Below are 19107 nucleotides of genomic sequence, written 5' to 3'. Positions count from 1 at the left end.
GCACGGAAGCCAGGATCAGCAAGAGTCACTGGATGCAGGATCCGATCTGGACCAGGTACAGGTTAACGGGATCATGCAGAAGTCCAGAACTGAGACTGGTGCAGGTCACAGGGATTAGGCTGAAGTCCAGTAGCAGAGACTGGTGCAGGTTAACGGGATCAGGCTGAGGTCTGAAGCCGGAGGCTGGTGCAGGTTAACGGGATCAGGCTGAAGTCCAGAACCGGAGACTGGAGCAGGTTATTGGGATCAGGCTGGAGTGTGCGCTCAGAACGATACTCAGGATCTGCAAGCAGAGACTGAGTTACACCAAGCACAGGCATAGAACAACATGTACAAGATACAAGCTATAAGGACACGTTGAACAAGCACTGGCCATGGGGAGTAGCAAGTCTTAAATACCCAAGCTTACTTACTAGTGGTATTCCGGACAGCTGTGCTGGCCCTTTAAGTCTAGGTGAGTGCACGCGCCCGCCCCCTAGTGTGAATGTGTGAGGGCCGCAACCCGGAAGTCAGAGCCGAGACCACAGGAGGAGAGGCAGGACGCTGGAGTGCAGGTGGCTGCAGTAAGTGAGCGACGCGGAGCCGGAGCCGACGGGGAAAAGGTATGGACAGGGTAGCAGGAGAGCGGATTTGGCGAGGAGCGGGGACCCCAGGGGTTGGAGCGACGGGTGGTGAGCGGCGTGGTCGGACCGGGAGAGTGACACCATGACACGATGACCTCTTGAGGTGACCAATAGAATCCATGCTACCAGGCAAAGCCACCATGGCTCTGGGTCACACCTCCTTACAGGACTACATCATCGGTGGATGCCATGCCCTAACCAGGTGAACATATAAATAGAGATGAGCGAAACCTAAGGACTACAAAAAAAACAGAGTTCGGGTGCTTTATATATGCAAACCACTCGCAAGAGCATCGAAGTGCTTTGGTACGCTCGATGCTCAGCCCAGTGGGAGCTGCTTGCAGTATTTGATCGGCTCGCACTGTTGTTAACAACAGCGTGATCGGGGATATAGTGTGCACCAAACAAAAAAAAATGGAAAAACCTCACCACCTACCCCTGGAAGTGTTCTGTTTATGGCTGGCTGTATGTGGGCTGAGACCCGACCTGCCCAATTAGGCTGCTTTCACACCTCCGGTTTTTGCTATGCGGCACAATCCGGCACTTTGCAGGAAAAACGCAACCTTTTTTTTTTGCTGCCGGTTGCGTTTTTCCTGCATAGACTTTAATTAGTGCCGTATTGTGCCGCATGGCCTTGCGTTCGGTCCGGTTTTTGCCGCATGTGGCAGATTTAGTCGATGCGGCGGCCGGATGGAACGTTACCTGGCACGTATTTTTGTGCGGCAAAAAAAAACGCATCGCGCCGCATCCAGCCGATGCGGCGCTTTTCTCAATGCATCCCTATGGATGCCGGATGCGGCGTGATGCGGCAAGAAACGTATCCGGCCGCCGCATGCTGTTTTTGCAACTGCGCATGCTCAGTAGCAAAAACCGGACGGGCCGCATGTATAAAACGTATGCAAAGGATGCGGTGTGTTCACCGCATCCGTTGCATAGGTTTCACAGCCGGATTGAGCCGCACGGCTCAAACCGGATGTGTGTAAGCAGCCTTAGTGACTTACATTGGGGTTCAGGTGAAGTCCGGGTCCCAAACTGAATTTTATCTAACGTCCAGCTGAACCTGCCACAGGTCTGCTCATCTCTACATATAAACAAAAACTCACTTTTCCATATACTTTCAGACATCAAACTGAGAACAAATCGTTGGGACCCTTTTCTCAGCCTCCTGCATATTTAAAAACACCTGATCCACATGGGTGGAGTGTCACGGGTGCTAAAATGCTATGGTGGTTGCCGTGCAGAGCTATGCCAAATAGAACACACTATGAGAGTTCCGTTATGTGATAGTTGGCTAATACACTTTGATTTACTAGGAATTTCATGGTCAGTTTAATATTTTGTTCAAGGTGTAATATTTGGATGTATGGTCCAAGTCCCACTTTACATACCTGATTATCTGCCTTTCTGGACTTTCAGATGCCAGACTAAGGAAGTTTTTGGTTATTTATAGATATCCTTGTAAATGGGGAATATACTGCAGTGAGTATTATCATACATCAATTCATCATGTTCAAATTATAATTTATATTAGTTATTACACCACTGGACATGTATGTTGGTACAAACTGATTTTGGTGCCATATATTAAAGATCACAGCGGTGATGGCATCATATCCACCATGAAATGCTCATGCAGATGTCAGCTCTGCATCTCAGCCCACAATTCACGGACTGGTTGCGGCTCTCCGAGCTGGAGCATGACAGCTTGATATATTTGTATGAGGCTTTGATGCTTGGCTCGGGAGAGCCATGGCCATTGCTTACCGATTTTGCATGAGCCCTAACTGTCTTGATTAGTTATAGCCATGTGTTCATAAATGGACATTGTAAAGGGTCAAATCCGCCAAAACAACAATGTCTTTATGAAAAGATCTAATTAGGCCAGACCTAAAGCAGGAAGTGATGTCAAGAGCACGTAGGAGTAGAGGAGCTTCACATAATCTGGAAAAGGACTGGAGTAATAATTTGTTGAAAACGTTCCATTGACACTAAAGAGTTGTTAATATGAAAAACCTGGTTCTTCTCTTTTACATTACGTTCCGCTAATTAAACCATAAACTGAGCCTGCTGTACCTGAGCTTGTGAGATACAATGGATTTTTCATACACAGCCCGTTAGGACATTTTAGTGCCATGTTAGGGATTTCTAAGAATTGAGGAGAACAAAATAAATCAAAACAAGATCTGGAAATTTTCTTAACTTAAATGAACCTTTGCATCACCTCGGCTATCATCTAAAATGGATCTCCATCTGTGCTAAGAGACATACTTGAAACTGCTGCAGAACGTTTAGTAATAGGATTTTAGTCAACCTGGGCAGCGCACACTTGTCTCAAATTTCCACCCTCCATATGAAAACACAGGGATTAGATGAGTATAATAGCTGCAGAAGTGAGATCTTGGTGAATAGGAGGACTGGAGGGTAAAGTAAAAAACTATGTGGACTAAAAAAAATGCTAATAGTGGCTGTCGGACATTTGGCTGAGTTACCAGCAGGAGGGGTCAATAACCAGCCTGTGCCGGCACCGGGTACAATAGGCAGGTAATTGCCTCTGTTAGTCAACAAAGGCCTGGACAACCCCTTTAAGTAAATATTGCAATTTACTAGAAGGTGGCCCGATTCTACGCATCGGGTATTCTAGAATTTACGTATTGTGTATTTCATGTATGATTTTTGTTATAGATATAGATATATATATATATATATATATATATATATATAGATGTTGTTGTGTGTAGTTTCCAAGTGTTTGTGTAGGGCGCTGTACATGTTCTGGGTGTTGTCTGGGTGTGGCGGGGGGTGAGAGCGGTGTTGTATGTGTGTTGCGTTGTTTGTGGAGCGCTGTTTGTCTGTCGCGTTGTGTGTGTGTGTGTTGCGCGGTTTGTGTGGGTGTGGTGTGTTTTGGGGGGAGGTATGTTTTGTGCAATGTGTGTGTTGTGCGGTATGTGCGTATATTTATGTATGCCGCGGTGTTTGTGTGTTGGGTGTTGTGTGTGTGCAGCGTTGTCTGTGTGTGTGGGTGTCTGTGTATGGCGGTGTTTGTGGTTCCCTGTGTGTGTGTGTGTGTGTTGGGGGGAGGTGTGCACCTCCCATCGTGCTCCATCCCCCATGCTGCGCACCCCCCATCATGCCCCATCCCCTATGCTGCGCATTCCCCATCGTGCTCCATCCCCCATGCTGCGCACCCCCCATCGTGCTCCATCCCCGATGCTGCGCACTCCCCATCGTGCTCCATCCTCCATGCTGCGCACTCCCCATCGTGCTCCATCCTCCATGCTGCGCACTCCCCATCATGCTCCATCCCCCATGCTGCGCACCCCCCATCGTGCTACATCCCCCATGCTGCGCACCCCCCATCGTGCTACATCCCCCATGCTGCACACTCCCCATCGTGCTACATCCCCCATGCTGCGCACCCCCCATCGTGCTACATCCCCCATCGTGCTACATCCCCCATCGTGCTACATCCCCCATGCTGCGCACTCCCCATCGTGCTACATCCCCCATGCTGCGCACCCGCCATCGTGCTCCATCCGCCATGCTGCGCACTCCCCATTGTGCTACATCCGCCATGCTGCGCACTCCCCATCGTGCTACATCCCCCATGATGCGCACTCCCCATCGTGCTACATCCCCCATGCTGCGCACTCCCCATCGTGCTACATCCCCCATGCTGCGCACTCCCCATCGTGCTACATCCCCCATGCTGCGCACTCCCCATCGTGCTACATCCCCCATGCTGCGCACTCCCCATCGTGCTACATCCCCCATGCTGCGCACCCCCCATCGTGCTACATCAACCATCGTGCTACATCCCCCATCGTGCTACATCCCCCATGCTGCGCACTCCCCATCGTGCTACATCCCCCATGCTGCGCACCCGCCATCGTGCTCCATCCCCCATGCTGCGCACTCCCCATCGTGCTACATCCCCCATGCTGCGCACTCCCCATCGTGCTACATCCCCCATGCTGCGCACCTCCCCTTCGTGCTACATCCCCCATGCTGCGCACTCCCCATCGTGCTACATCCCCCATGCTGCGCACTCCCCATCGTGCTACATCCCCCATGCTGTGCACTCCCCATCGTGCTACATCCCCCATGCTGCGCACTCCCCATCGTGCTACATCCCCCATGCTGCGCACTCCCCATCGTGCTACATCCCCCATGCTGCGCACTCCCCATCGTGCTACATCCCCCATGCTGCGCACCCCCCATCGTGCTCCATCCCCCATGCTGCGCACCCCCCATCGTGCTACATCCCCCATGCTGCGCACTCCCCATCGTGCTACATCCCCCATGCTGCGCACTCCCCATCGTGCTACATCCCCCATGCTGCGCACCCCATCGTGCTACATCCCCCATGCTGCGCACCCCCCATCGTGCTACATCCCCCATGCTATAATAGTTCTACTATTATACTCAGAGAGGAGTATAATAGGAGGACTGTAATAGGAGGAGTAGTCCTGGGGGGAGAGGAGTATAATGCCGGCTCCCTGCACATGTGTGCCGGGAGCCGGTGTACACTGGTAACTATGATACACATCGGGTAACCAAGGGACCTTAGTTACCCGATGTGTATAATGGTTACCAGCGTTCACCGGCTCCGTCAAGATCCCAGCATCGCAAGGTTATGTCTGGCGCTGCTGGGATCGTGACGGAGTCGGTGTACACTGGTAACTATGATACACATCGGGTAACCAAGGGACCTTAGTTACCCGATGTGTATAATGGTTACCAGCGTTCACGGGCTCCGTCAAGATCCCAGCATCGCAAGGTTATGTCTGGCGCTGCTGGGATCGTGACGGAGCCGGTGTAGAAGCAAGCGATATCCCAGGATGTTGTGAGTGTGTGGATGTGATGTGTGAGGTGTGTGTGAGAGTGAGTGTGATCTGATGTGTGTGTGTGTACTCACCTGGGAGTCGGAGCTCCGTGTCAGTTGGGCCAGAGCGAGCGTGCATTGCGTGAGGGGGGGCAGGGCCTGCAGAGAGCCGGGGCGAGAGGCCAATCCGTGGGGGGGGGGCGGGGCCATGGCGAGCCCAGCGGCCAATCAGCTTTGTGTCACCGTAAGGACACAATTTTGGAGCATGACAGACAGACAGACAGACAGAATAAGGCAATTATATATATAGATAGATTAGTATATGTCACATCTCAAAGGTGTCCCAGTATTCAACGGCAGGATCAGATCCTAGCAGATCTTCTTGTAGAACAGTATTTCTAAAGATCCTTTATGATATGCTAATGAGCGCAGGAACTAGTCACAAGGGTGTTAGTTCCTGCGCTCATTCCGCCTGCTTAGCATATTAGAACACCTACAAGGGTGTGCTAACATGCTATTCAATGCCCATGACTCACCGTCATCATTGTCGGTAACATGTGTACCTGTGTCCATTGCACCGCCTCAAACAATGAGCTTATGGTCAATTGGCATGGATCAGAAGTCACCGCACTTCCGGTCATTCGCACTAGCCCTCTCTGAAGCCAAAACGCGTACAGTCGACTTCATAGTACGCATTCCCGGAAGTGCCAGGGCTTCTAATCATGTGCACTGAGGCATCTGAGGTGGTGCAATGGACACAGGTCTCACTCACTGTCGATGATGACACTGGACCATGGGCATTGAATAGCATGTTAGCACATCCCTGAGGGTTTCCTAACATACTAAGAGGGCAGAATGAGCGCAGGAACTAACGTCCTTGCAACTAGTCCCTGCACTTATTAGAACATCATAAATACTTTTTCTAAAGATCTCTTTATCTATGCTACTAGATACAGGAACAGTTAGGCAGGGATTAGAAATATGCACCCAGAACTGCTCGTGGTTCTGGGTGCGTATTGCACGTGACAGGTTCCCTTTAATGCTATTATCAATGTAGCTCCTGCTGTCAACCCTAGGCAATTGCCCAGTTTGCACGCACTTTGATCTGCCGTGAGCAGGGCAGATCAAAGTATTGTAGTGCGCTTGCGTGGGACCTCAATGCCGGCTAGTGTGCACATGACGTAGGACGCGTCATGCACCCAGGCTTCAGTAGAAGGAGTACAAAGATGGCCGAAAGTGAGGCGCCGGTACCGGAGAACGGAGACACCCATTTGACCAGTCTGCACAGCACCACATCTTAGATGAATATTATAAAGTGATTTTTATGTTCTACCCAGCGGTCTGGGCTCTTATATACAGCATGTTAGAATGCTGTATATAAGAGCCCACTGGTGGTGGCCGCAGTTTATAGTCGCCAAATCTGGTGACAAGTCCCTTAATACAGGAACGATACCCTTCTGAGAATTTTACTTTTCATGGGCTTTGCAGGAGCTTGTGTTCATTGACAGAATGTATCCTGCCATATTTATCTGTGGGATAATCACTGGAAATCTCTTTTAACTCTGTAGTTATTAATGGAACACTTAGAACATTAATATTATAATGTTATATGTATATATTATATTATTATATTACGGAATCGTTAATTTATCAATTCTCAATTTTTTTCAATAGTTCAAAAAGTGAATTTTAACTTTGCAAAGTCTCCTTTATTAGAGCGGAGTTTCAGTAATAAGCCGCTGTTGGATGAGGCTCCGTATGTGACTTCAGTGAGTATTTTTCAGTACTTTTCCATTAGGATGGATGAGAAATCAGAGCTTTCCCCGAGGGCCTCCGCTTGCTTCCTCATATATAATGGACTCAAGGTCTCAAGTAATAATACACGTGTGATCGTGAAATGATGGAAGTAAACAAAATGGGATATGTGTTTTCTCTGCACCAGGCATAGATCTAATGTTTTCCAACAAGAAATAATATTAATAATAATAATAATAATAATAATAATAGCTTTAGTTAATTAAGAAGTGCAGAAACAATGATGTCAGCATTGTTATTTAGCGCATTTGGTCAGATTTGCCGATGACTTGAAAAGCTGGAACATGGAGGATCTGGACATTTCGTCCCTTCCGATATGACAACTTTTGGTTTTATGCTTTCTTGACGTTTGTAGCAACTCCATTTAATGCCTTCATCTAATGATGCAATTCACATGATTTATTACTTAGGGTAGAATTACTTATTAATTCTAGGAGTCCAAATGTTGCGTTTTATAATTGCCTGTTGTAATTCTGTGAACCGGAGCCAGCACATTGCTAGACTAATGTGTTTATGTGAACATCTGGATAGTTCTGTCTGCAATGGGCTCTTGGCAGAGGACACTTCCTAATTCAGCTGATTAGGCTTTTGGGTGGGCATGTGAAATGCCATTCACATATAGCCAACATGCAGCTCTTATTATTGGCAGAGATGGTCTTATTATAATAAGTTATGAAATATTTGGATTAGACCACGGACAGTTATCACTTTCCATTTTCATATATCAGTTTTGTGGACCCAATATCGTAACCTATCAAGTAGCTCACTTAAATGGTTTTCTTTTGGATTGTCATAATTTATTGCAAAAATATATTTTACCTTTAACATGGCTTTCTTCATGTATATGAATAGCAAATACACGATAGCATGATGACCATCGATGGTCTTACTCCTGGTATATTTGTCTCTCTGCTCTAGATATACCTTTTTCAAGGGGGTGTTACATGCTACAATATATCAGGCGATATGTCTGGTCACGGATTCCGTGACGCACATCCAGCATCGTTTGACATATTGTAGCGTGTGACAGCTACGAGCAACTGTTAACGAGCAAAAAATACTCATCTTATCGTTGCTCGTTGACACGTCGTTCATTTTCAAAATATCGGTCACATTCCTGGATGCAGGTTGTTCGTCGTTCCTGAGGCAGCACACATCGCTCCGTGTGACACCTCGGGAACGGCGAACACAGCTTACCTGCGGCCCTCCGGCAATGAGGAAGGAAGGAGGTGGGCGGGATGTTACGTCCCGCTCATCTCCGCCCCTCCGCTTCTATTGGGCGGCCGCTGTGTGACGTCACTGTGACGCTGAACGTCCCTCTCCCTTCAGGAAGGGGATGTTCGCCCCCCACAGCGAGGTCATTTGGGAGGTAAGTACGTGTGACAGGAGTGACCGACTTTGTGCAACACGGGCAACATCGTTGCCAACAACGTTGGGGGTGGGTGCGATCGCACATGCGATCGCACGATAAATCGACGCGTGTAACGGGGCCTTAAGGCTACGTTAAAATCTATCAGATTTTACACTACAAATCTGGAGAAAAAGGGAAAAATGCTCAAGTCCCCCATTGTCTTACATTTTACTTGGGTACTCGAGTCGTGCCCATCCCAGTACCAACTGCTCGTTACTAGTAACGAGAATCTGAGCATGGTAGTGCTCGCTCATCACTAGTTATGAGTACTGAGCACCCTATCATGGTAGAGCTCGCTCATCACTAGTTACGAGTACCGAGCTCCAAGCATGGTAGTGCTCACTCACCACTAGTTATTAGTACAAGCACTCGAGCATGGTAGTGCTCGCTCATCACAAGTTTCGTGTACCGAGCACCTGAGCATGGTAGTGCTTGCTCATCAATGGTTGCTAGTACAAAGCCCCCGAGCATGGTAGTGCTCACTCATCACTAGTTATTAGTACCGAGCACTTGAGCATGGTAGAGCCCGCTTATCACTAGTTACGAGTACTGAGCACCCGAGCATGGTAGTGCGCGCACATCACTAGTTACGGGTACCAAGCAATCGAGCATGCTAGTGATCGATAATCACTATTTGCGAGCACCTAGCGCCTGAGCATGGTAGTGCCCGCTCATCACTATTTGCGAGTACCAAGCACCCAAGCATGTTAGTGCTCGCTCTTCATTAGTTACGAGTACTGAGCACCTGAGCATGGTTGACATGGTAAACAATTAAGAACTCTAGATCGGTAAGTATTGGCACCATTGTTAAAAATAAGGAGCTAGCAAAGAAGTAGAGATGAACAAAAGTTAACAGTTGACAACTAATAAGGCTTTTACATTCGGGACATAAGTCCTGCCGCTGATCCGTGCATCTCAGTTCATATTTGGACCGAAACGCGTGAGCCCGTCATTAGGCATAGAAGTAACAGAGCAGCAGCATTCATGAATGGTACATTTGCTCCAGTTTATTGTCTAGTCTATCACATTCTTTAATTTATAGGACTCTTGCTGGACAAATTATTGCATAATGTATCAGACAAGAGAATAAACTTGTGAGCAAATTTCATCTGTACCGTTCTATTATCTCTATCATTTTCCGGTCTCAGAGATGTGGAATCAGGCACATATGGAATCTCCTGTGGATATGTTACAAATGTCTGCAATGCAATTTGTCTCTCCAGTAAAGGAGACAAACTCTAGCACAGCGCCACCTATTGGAAGTAGCGATCCTAAAAGTCACAAGTGGATTTTCAACAATCCTTTGCAATATGACTCAGGATATATAAGCCAGATCAGAATCCCAATTTGCAGACACGGTGTTTCGGGGTGCTTGCCCCTCGTCAGTGCAAAGTATGGGGGTGTCTGATCTGGCTCATGAGAAAGCTATGTGGGGACCACGGGGAACACTATTCTCCTTAAGGAGACTTTGCAAGCCAGTCTGGCTGCCAGGTAAGGAGACTTATAGCTGCAATGCCCCTCTGGGAAATATTCAAATTGTCTCTCCAGTAAAGGAGACAAACTCTAGCACAGCGCCACCTATTGGAAGTAGCGATCCTAAAAGTCACAAGTGGATTTTCAACAATCCTTTGCAATATGACTCAGGATATATAAGCCAGATCAGAATCCCAATTTGCAGACACGGTGTTTCGGGGTGCTTGCCCCTCGTCAGTGCAAAGTATGGGGGTGTCTGATCTGGCTCATGAGAAAGCTATGTGGGGACCACGGGGAACACTATTCTCCTTAAGGAGACTTTGCAAGCCAGTCTGGCTGCCAGGTAAGGGGACTTATAGCTGCAATGCCCCTCTGGGAAATATTCAAATTGTCTCTCCAGTAAAGGAGACAAACTCTAGCACAGCGCCACCTATTGGAAGTAGCGATCCTAAAAGTCACAAGTGGATTTTCAACAATCCTTTGCAATATGACTCAGGATATATAAGCCAGATCAGAATCCCAATTTGCAGACACGGTGTTTCGGGGTGCTTGCCCCTCGTCAGTGCAAAGTATGGGGGTGTCTGATCTGGCTCATGAGAAAGCTATGTGGGGACCACGGGGAACACTATTCTCCTTAAGGAGACTTTGCAAGCCAGTCTGGCTGCCAGGTAAGGGGACTTATAGCTGCAATGCCCCTCTGGGAAATATTCAAATTGTCTCTCCAGTAAAGGAGACAAACTCTAGCACAGCGCCACCTATTGGAAGTAGCGATCCTAAAAGTCACAAGTGGATTTTCAACAATCCTTTGCAATATGACTCAGGATATATAAGCCAGATCAGAATCCCAATTTGCAGACACGGTGTTTCGGGGTGCTTGCCCCTCGTCAGTGCAAAGTATGGGGGTGTCTGATCTGGCTCATGAGAAAGCTATGTGGGGACCACGGGGAACACTATTCTCCTTAAGGAGACTTTGCAAGCCAGTCTGGCTGCCAGGTAAGGGGACTTATAGCTGCAATGCCCCTCTGGGAAATATTCAAATTGTCTCTCCAGTAAAGGAGACAAACTCTAGCACAGCGCCACCTATTGGAAGTAGCGATCCTAAAAGTCACAAGTGGATTTTCAACAATCCTTTGCAATATGACTCAGGATATATAAGCCAGATCAGAATCCCAATTTGCAGACACGGTGTTTCGGGGTGCTTGCCCCTCGTCAGTGCAAAGTATGGGGGTGTCTGATCTGGCTCATGAGAAAGCTATGTGGGGACCACGGAGAACACTATTCTCCTTAAGGAGACTTTGCAAGCCAGTCTGGCTGCCAGGTAAGGGGACTTATAGCTGCAATGCCCCTCTGGGAAATATTCAAATTGTCTCTCCAGTAAAGGAGACAAACTCTAGCACAGCGCCACCTATTGGAAGTAGCGATCCTAAAAGTCACAAGTGGATTTTCAACAATCCTTTGCAATATGACTCAGGATATATAAGCCAGATCAGAATCCCAATTTGCAGACACGGTGTTTCGGGGTGCTTGCCCCTCGTCAGTGCAAAGTATGGGGGTGTCTGATCTGGCTCATGAGAAAGCTATGTGGGGACCACGGGGAACACTATTCTCCTTAAGGAGACTTTGCAAGCCAGTCTGGCTGCCAGGTAAGGGGACTTATAGCTGCAATGCCCCTCTGGGAAATATTCAAATTGTCTCTCCAGTAAAGGAGACAAACTCTAGCACAGCGCCACCTATTGGAAGTAGCGATCCTAAAAGTCACAAGTGGATTTTCAACAATCCTTTTCAATATGACTCAGGATATATAAGCCAGATCAGAATCCCAATTTGCAGACACGGTGTTTCGGGGTGCTTGCCCCTCGTCAGTGCAAAGTATGGGGGGTGTCTGATCTGGCTCATGAGAAAGCTATGTGGGGACCACGGGGAACACTATTCTCCTTAAGGAGACTTTGCAAGCCAGTCTGGCTGCCAGGTAAGGGGACTTATAGCTGCAATGCCCCTCTGGGAAATATTCAAATTGTCTCTCCAGTAAAGGAGACAAACTCTAGCACAGCGCCACCTATTGGAAGTAGCGATCCTAAAAGTCACAAGTGGATTTTCAACAATCCTTTGCAATATGACTCAGGATATATAAGCCAGATCAGAATCCCAATTTGCAGACACGGTGTTTCGGGGTGCTTGCCCCTCGTCAGTGCAAAGTATGGGGGTGTCTGATCTGGCTCATGAGAAAGCTATGTGGGGACCACGGGGAACACTATTCTCCTTAAGGAGACTTTGCAAGCCAGTCTGGCTGCCAGGTAAGGGGACTTATAGCTGCAATGCCCCTCTGGGAAATATTCAAATTGTCTCTCCAGTAAAGGAGACAAACTCTAGCACAGCGCCACCTATTGGAAGTAGCGATCCTAAAAGTCACAAGTGGATTTTCAACAATCCTTTGCAATATGACTCAGGATATATAAGCCAGATCAGAATCCCAATTTGCAGACACGGTGTTTCGGGGTGCTTGCCCCTCGTCAGTGCAAAGTATGGGGGTGTCTGATCTGGCTCATGAGAAAGCTATGTGGGGACCACGGGGAACACTATTCTCCTTAAGGAGACTTTGCAAGCCAGTCTGGCTGCCAGGTAAGGGGACTTATAGCTGCAATTGTAATAGAATTATCAGGTGTTGAATAGAGTTCTAAGTTGATGATATTTTATATTCCATCATATTTTATTTTTGTTAACAAAAATAAATAAATTGTAATATTCTCTGAAAAAGTTCTATAAAGCATCCTGAATACGGAGAATCACACTATTTCCAGTTGAGACACATTGTAGTGACTACATCTGTACCTCTGGTTCTTCAAAGCCTAGCCAAGTGACCAGACCTCCAGCCAGCTCTATGAGGACTGTTGTTGATGGACTCCCTACGAATGTTAAAAGAGATAATGTCAGCTAGACTCCCAAAAGGAACACAGCGCGTTTCCATACTTTATTTCATCTTTGTTATCCAGACACTCGCTATGACCTACAGTGTGAATCAGAAGTATTTCACAGTGTCTGAAGTGCAAATGAATTGGATGTTCTGCCCTAAAAGAAACATCAACATATGGATTACATCCAAGAGGCTTAGGGGTTTGAAGATAACAAAACAAATTACCTAATATGCTATGGTTTACATTGCCAATGGATACTTTCAAATCAGAAAACAGTACAATATTTACTCAGGTTAAAGAATTTGGGCTGTGTATAGAAAAAGAAGAATTTTTGGTGTACCATTTTTATACCCGCTAATTTGTCCTGGGTTACAGAGCCGTGTTGACTTGCAGTGCAAATATGACAAACTCGTTTAGAAAACCCATTTTCAAATACCCTGTCATAGTGTTTCTCGTGGAGGCCATCCAATAATTATCCAAAGGGAGGTCAGCTACAAAAAACCTCTGTCTTTCTAAAGGATTCAGAATGTTATTGGGCTTAGTAGGAACAATGTAGTGCTCGGAATTTGAATATTTGCTGTCAAGCTCATGCACAAATCACAGCTAATGACTATTGATGAGTGAGCACTACCATGCTCTGGTGCTCTATACTCGTAACTAATGATGAGCAAGCACTACCATGCTCGGGTGCTCAGTGTTTGTAACTAGTGATAAGCGAGCATTACTATGCTCGGGTGCTCAGTACTCATAACTAGTGATGAGTGAGCACTACCATGTTCGGTACTCGTAACTAGTGATGAGCGAGCACTACCATGCTCGGGGCTCAGTACTTGTAACTAGTGATAAGTGAGCACTACCATGCTCGGGAGCTCTGTACTTTTAACTAGTGATAAACGAGCACTAACATGCTTGGGTGGTCAGTACCCCTAACTAGTGATGAGCGAGCACTACCATGCTCGGGTGCTCAGCACTTGTAACTAGTGATGACTGAGCACTACCATGCTCGGGAGCTCTGTACTTGTAACTAGTGATGAGTGAGCACTACCATGCTCGGGTGCTCAGCACTTGTAACTAGTGATAAATGAGCACTAACATGCTCGGGTGGTCAGTACTCGTAACTAGTGATGAGCGAGCACTATCATGCTCGGGAGCTCTGTACTGGTAATGAGCAGTTGGATGTTTGGAAGGACGCGACTCAAGTAAAATAGAAGTCAATGGGGATTTATTGTAAAAATGCTTGAGTTCCCCATTGTGTTATATTTTACTTGGGTACTCGAGTCGAGCCCATCTGAGCATCCAACTGCTTGTTACCAGCACCCAAGCATGGTAGTGCTCGCTTATATCACTACTGATGACTGAGTTCAGCCAGCGAACAGCTCATTTTTTTTCCAGTCTCACATAAAAGGTTGGTAAAAGGTGGACAACTTTGTTAAGAGTTTTTATACGATTTTACAAAATCTGTTTTACAGTAGGAAATGTTACAAAATATAGTAATGCAATTACCCCTTGGTGTCTCTGATCCTGCCATTTCGACACAACTACTGCTTAGGTCCCCACTGCTATTTAAAGTGATGACATCATCATCTCTTCCATCAATCACAAGACCGCTGCAGCCAATCACTGGAATCAGCGGTCACTTTTTAAAATGGACATGTGACCCCTAAGGCCAGTGATTGGTTGCAGATTAACTTTTTCACAAAAAACTGCCCTTGGTTTGTATTTGTCATGCCTACTCTTACAAAAAGGGGCATTCCATTGTTAGAAAATGGTGTAGTGTAGTGTATATTGAATTTTGTAATTTTTCACCCATCTGAAATCTATAATATATACTCCATTCTGAAGGGTCATATATGAATTTATTGTTAAGAAGTCAGTTGAGGGCACGTAACAAAGAAAAGGAGTATATCATTACAGTGATTATTTCTGATATAATGTCAGTAAAAATAAGAAAAGTTTTAATAAATGTGGTCAATTATGCGAGAACATCTTGTGAAATTGCAGCTTATCTGCATGATGATGATGATGGATAGCTGAAATGGTACGACAATGGCCCTTAAGTATACAGCTGCTAGGTCATTGACCAGTTTGAGGGAGATTTCTGAGGAAGAAGGCAATAATTAAAACAAACATAATTGTGTATTTCCGTTTCAAATTTAGATTTTTTCAATATAGAGTATATATACAGTCATGACCGAAGTGTTGGCACCCTTGAAAGTGTTCCAAAAAGTTCTCCCAGAAAATTATTGCAGTTACACATGTTTTATTATACACATGTTTATTTTCCTTTATGTGTATTGGAATAACACACAAAAAAAGCCAGAGAACAAAAAGGCAAAATGGACATATCACACAGAACCTCAAAAATAGGCCAGACAAATTTGTTGGCACCTTTCCAAAATTGCGGGTAAAAAACTTTGTTTCAACCATGTGATGCTCATTCAATCTCACCTGTGGCAAGTAACAGATGTGGGCAATATGAACATCATATTTGAAACAAGATAAAAAGGGGAGAAGTTGACTAAAGGGTGCTTTACACGCTGCGATATCGCTAACAATTTATCGTCGGGTTCACGGTGTTTGTGACCCACATCCGGCGTCGTTAGAGACATCGCAGCGTGTAACACGTACGAGCAACCTTAAACGATCGCAAAAGAGACAAAAATCGTTGGTTTTGGAGAGGTCGTCCAAAAACCAAAAATCGTCTCGTACCTAGCGATGTTGTTTGTCGTTCCTGCGGCATCACACATCGCTGTGTGTGACACCGCAGGAGCGACGAACATCTCCTTACCTGCCTCCACCGGCAATGCGGAAGAAAGGAAGTGGGCGGGATGTTACGTCCCGCTCATCTCCGCCCCTCCGCTTCTATTGGATGAGTGCCGTGTGACATCACTGTGACGCCACACGAACTGCCCCCTTAGAAAGGAGGCGGTTCGCCGGCCAGAGCGACGTCGCAGGGCAGGTAAGTCCGTGTGACGGAGACTAACGAGGTTGTGCGCCACGGGCAGCGATTTGCGCGTGTTGCACAACCGACGGGGGCGGGTACGCTCACTTGCGATCTCGCTAGCGAGATCGCAGCGTGTAAAGTACCCTTTAAATCTTTGCATTGTGTGTCTGTGTATGCCACACTAAGCATGGAGAACAGAAAGAGGAGAAGAGAACTGTTTGAGGACTTGAGAACTAAAATTGTTAAAAAAAAAAATCAACAATCTCAAGGTTACAAGTCCATCTCCAGTGATTTTGATGTTCCTTTGTCCACGGTGTGCAACATAATCAAGAAGTTTACAACCTATGGTACTGTAGCTAATCTCCATGGACATGGATGGTAGAGAAAAATTGATGAAAGGTTGCTCTGCAGGATAGTCCAGATGGTGGGTAAACAGCCCCAATCAAGTTCCAAAGAAATTCAAGCTGTCCTGCAGTATCAGGGTGCATCAGTGTCAGCACCAACAATCTGTCAACATTTCAATGAAAGGAATTTCATTCGGCCATGACTGTATGTATCAAATGGCAAATCCTCAGTTTGATTTGTGTGTATACATTTGTACAACACAAAGTAAATTAGTTTCTTAAATATTTCAATTCCATAAAATACAATTATATGCACAGATAACATAACATTGGCAAACCAATTTATTTATTGTTAAACTGGATATCAATTTAAAAAAAAAGTACATTCAGAATAGCATATTGACATACAGTAAAGGGTGCTTTACACGCTGCAACATCGCTAGCGATAGCTAGCGATGTCGTGCGCGATAGCACCTGCCCCCGTCGTTCGTGCGACATTTGGTGATCGCTGCGAACATTATCGCTACGACAGCGTCACACGCACATACCTTGTCAGCGACGTCACTCTGACCGCCGAACAATCCCTCCTTCAAGGGGGAGGTGCGTTTGGCGTCATAGCGACGTCACTGCGGCGTCACTAAGCGGCCGCCCAATAAAAGCGGAGGAGCGGAGATGAGCGGGACGTAACATCCCGCCCACCTCCTTCCTTCCGCATTGCCGGTGGACGCCAGTAAGGAGATGTTCGTCGTTCCTGCGGTGTCACACATAGCGATGTGTGGTGCCACAGGAACGACGAACAACATCGTACCTGCAGCAGTAACGATATTTTGAAAAGGAGCGACGTTTTTGAACGATTTTGCAATCGTTGATCGTCGCTCCTTGGTGTCAAACGCTGCCATAACGCTAACTGCGCCAGATATGCGTCACTAACGACGTGACCCCGACGATATATCGTTAGCGATGTCGCAGCGTGTAAAGCACCCTTTAGTCTTTGGTCGGAGGAGTATATGTTTCTACCGTATGTGGCCTATTAATGGGGTGGGCCACTTGCAACTATTTTATCCCAGACTTAAGGGGGCTTTACACGCTACGATATCGTTAATGTTTTATCGTTGGGGTCACGTTGTTAGTGACGCACATCCGGCATCATTAACGGTATCGCAGCGTGTGACACTTACCAGCGACCTTAAGCGACCTCAAAAATGGTGAAAATCGTTCACCATGGAGAGGTCGTCCCAAAACCAAAAATCGGTAATGGTTGATTATCGATGTGATTCGTCGCTCCTGCGGCAGCACACATCACTGTGTGACACCGCAGGAGCGAGGAACGTCTCCTTACCTGCTGCCGGCCGCAATGCGGAAGGAAGGAGGTGTGCGGGATGTTATTTCCCGCTCATCTCCGCCCTTCCGCTTTCATTGGCCGGCTGCTTAGTGACGTCGCGGTGACGTCGCTGTGATGCCGAACGTCCCTCCCCCTTGAGGGAGGGATTGTTCGGCAGTCACCGAGATGACGACGACCAGGTAAGTGCGTGTGATGTTGCCGTAGCAATAATGTTCGCTGCGGCAGCGATCACACGAAATCGCATACACGACGGGGGCGGGTGCTTTTGCGTACGATATCGCTAGCAATTGCTAGCGATATCGTAGTGTGTAAAGCCCGCTTTAGGGTTGCTTTACACGTTGCGACATCGCTAGCGATTGCTAGTGTCGCGGGCGGGGAGGGGGCCGCCGCCGCTGCGCTCTCGCTGGCGCTCGGGTCCGGCGCTGCTGCAGCCTGCTGCTTGCTGCTCGCTGCTCGGTGGCTCGAGCGGTGGGCCGTATCCGTTGACTCCAGCGGCGCTCCTCGCCCGTGAGTGAAAGGGGGTAGTTTTTGGGATTGGGGAAGTCGGTTCGTGACGCCATCCACGGTTTGTGGTGAGGTTGGGACACCACCGCTGCTCTGGACGGGGATCCCGGGAGCGATGACAGGGAGCAGCCGAGATGTTTCTTTCCCCTCCGTGGGTGGTCCCGGGGCCCGGTGAGGGTAACTGGAGAGTGGATGGCAGGGTTTGGTGAGGTGCAGGGTCGCGGGGGCAGCGCGGTGCCAGACGGCACTGTGGTACTCACTCAGCCAGTAACGTACACGGAGTCTCTGGTAAAACAAACGGCTGGATGGACGGGTTCCGCAGATGGCTGCGGTGGTCACTCCTGGTAGGTTGGCGGTGACTGCCTTTCCCTGCACCTGTAGTGTGTTTTCGGCCCCGATGGCTTCCCAACGGTAACCCGCTCCCCAGCGTGGATAGATGCCGAGGGAGCCCCTTTTGCCCGCAGGCTCTGGCCCTGGGAACTGTAGCCTTGGCGGTGACTGTATTTCCCTTCACGGTTGAGCGGTTGCCTTCAATCGGGTCTTTGCTGCTGGGAAACCCCGGAGGTTCCCGTCGCTAACGGATTTGACCAGTTTTACGGCGACTCCAAGCCTGGTCGGGGTCCGTAGGCCCTGCCAAATGGTGCTGGCTTCTCTTCGCTCCCCGGTTCGGTACCGGTGGGCCACCGCCCGTCCCCGGTCCTACGGTTCCGCGTCGATCGGCTCCTTCTGCAGACGGTCACCACCGTCTGCCAACCTTGCTGTATGTGTCCGGGCCACGTACCCGGACACGGTCAGTCTGCTCCTCCACTACTACTTTACTCCTTTCTCTTCCTACTCCAAAACTACTCTGCTCCCTTTTCCCGCCTCCAGGACTGTGAACTCCTCAGTGGGTGGAGCCAACCGCCTGGCTCCACCCC

The 19107-nt window shown here is 47.8% G+C and overlaps 1 protein-coding gene across 2 annotated transcripts in view; it reads left to right on the top strand.

Annotated features, from left to right (window-relative positions):
* Positions 1-19107, top strand: part of TGFBR3 (transforming growth factor beta receptor 3) — a 295682-nt gene that overhangs the window by 259166 nt on the left and 17409 nt on the right. The gene's annotated exons all lie outside the window — the stretch shown is intronic.

Source organism: Anomaloglossus baeobatrachus, chromosome 8 (assembly GCF_048569485.1).
Source record: "Anomaloglossus baeobatrachus isolate aAnoBae1 chromosome 8, aAnoBae1.hap1, whole genome shotgun sequence".
In the NCBI taxonomy this organism is placed as follows: Eukaryota; Metazoa; Chordata; class Amphibia; order Anura; family Aromobatidae; genus Anomaloglossus; species Anomaloglossus baeobatrachus.
This window is presented reverse-complemented; position numbering and strand designations above follow the sequence as displayed.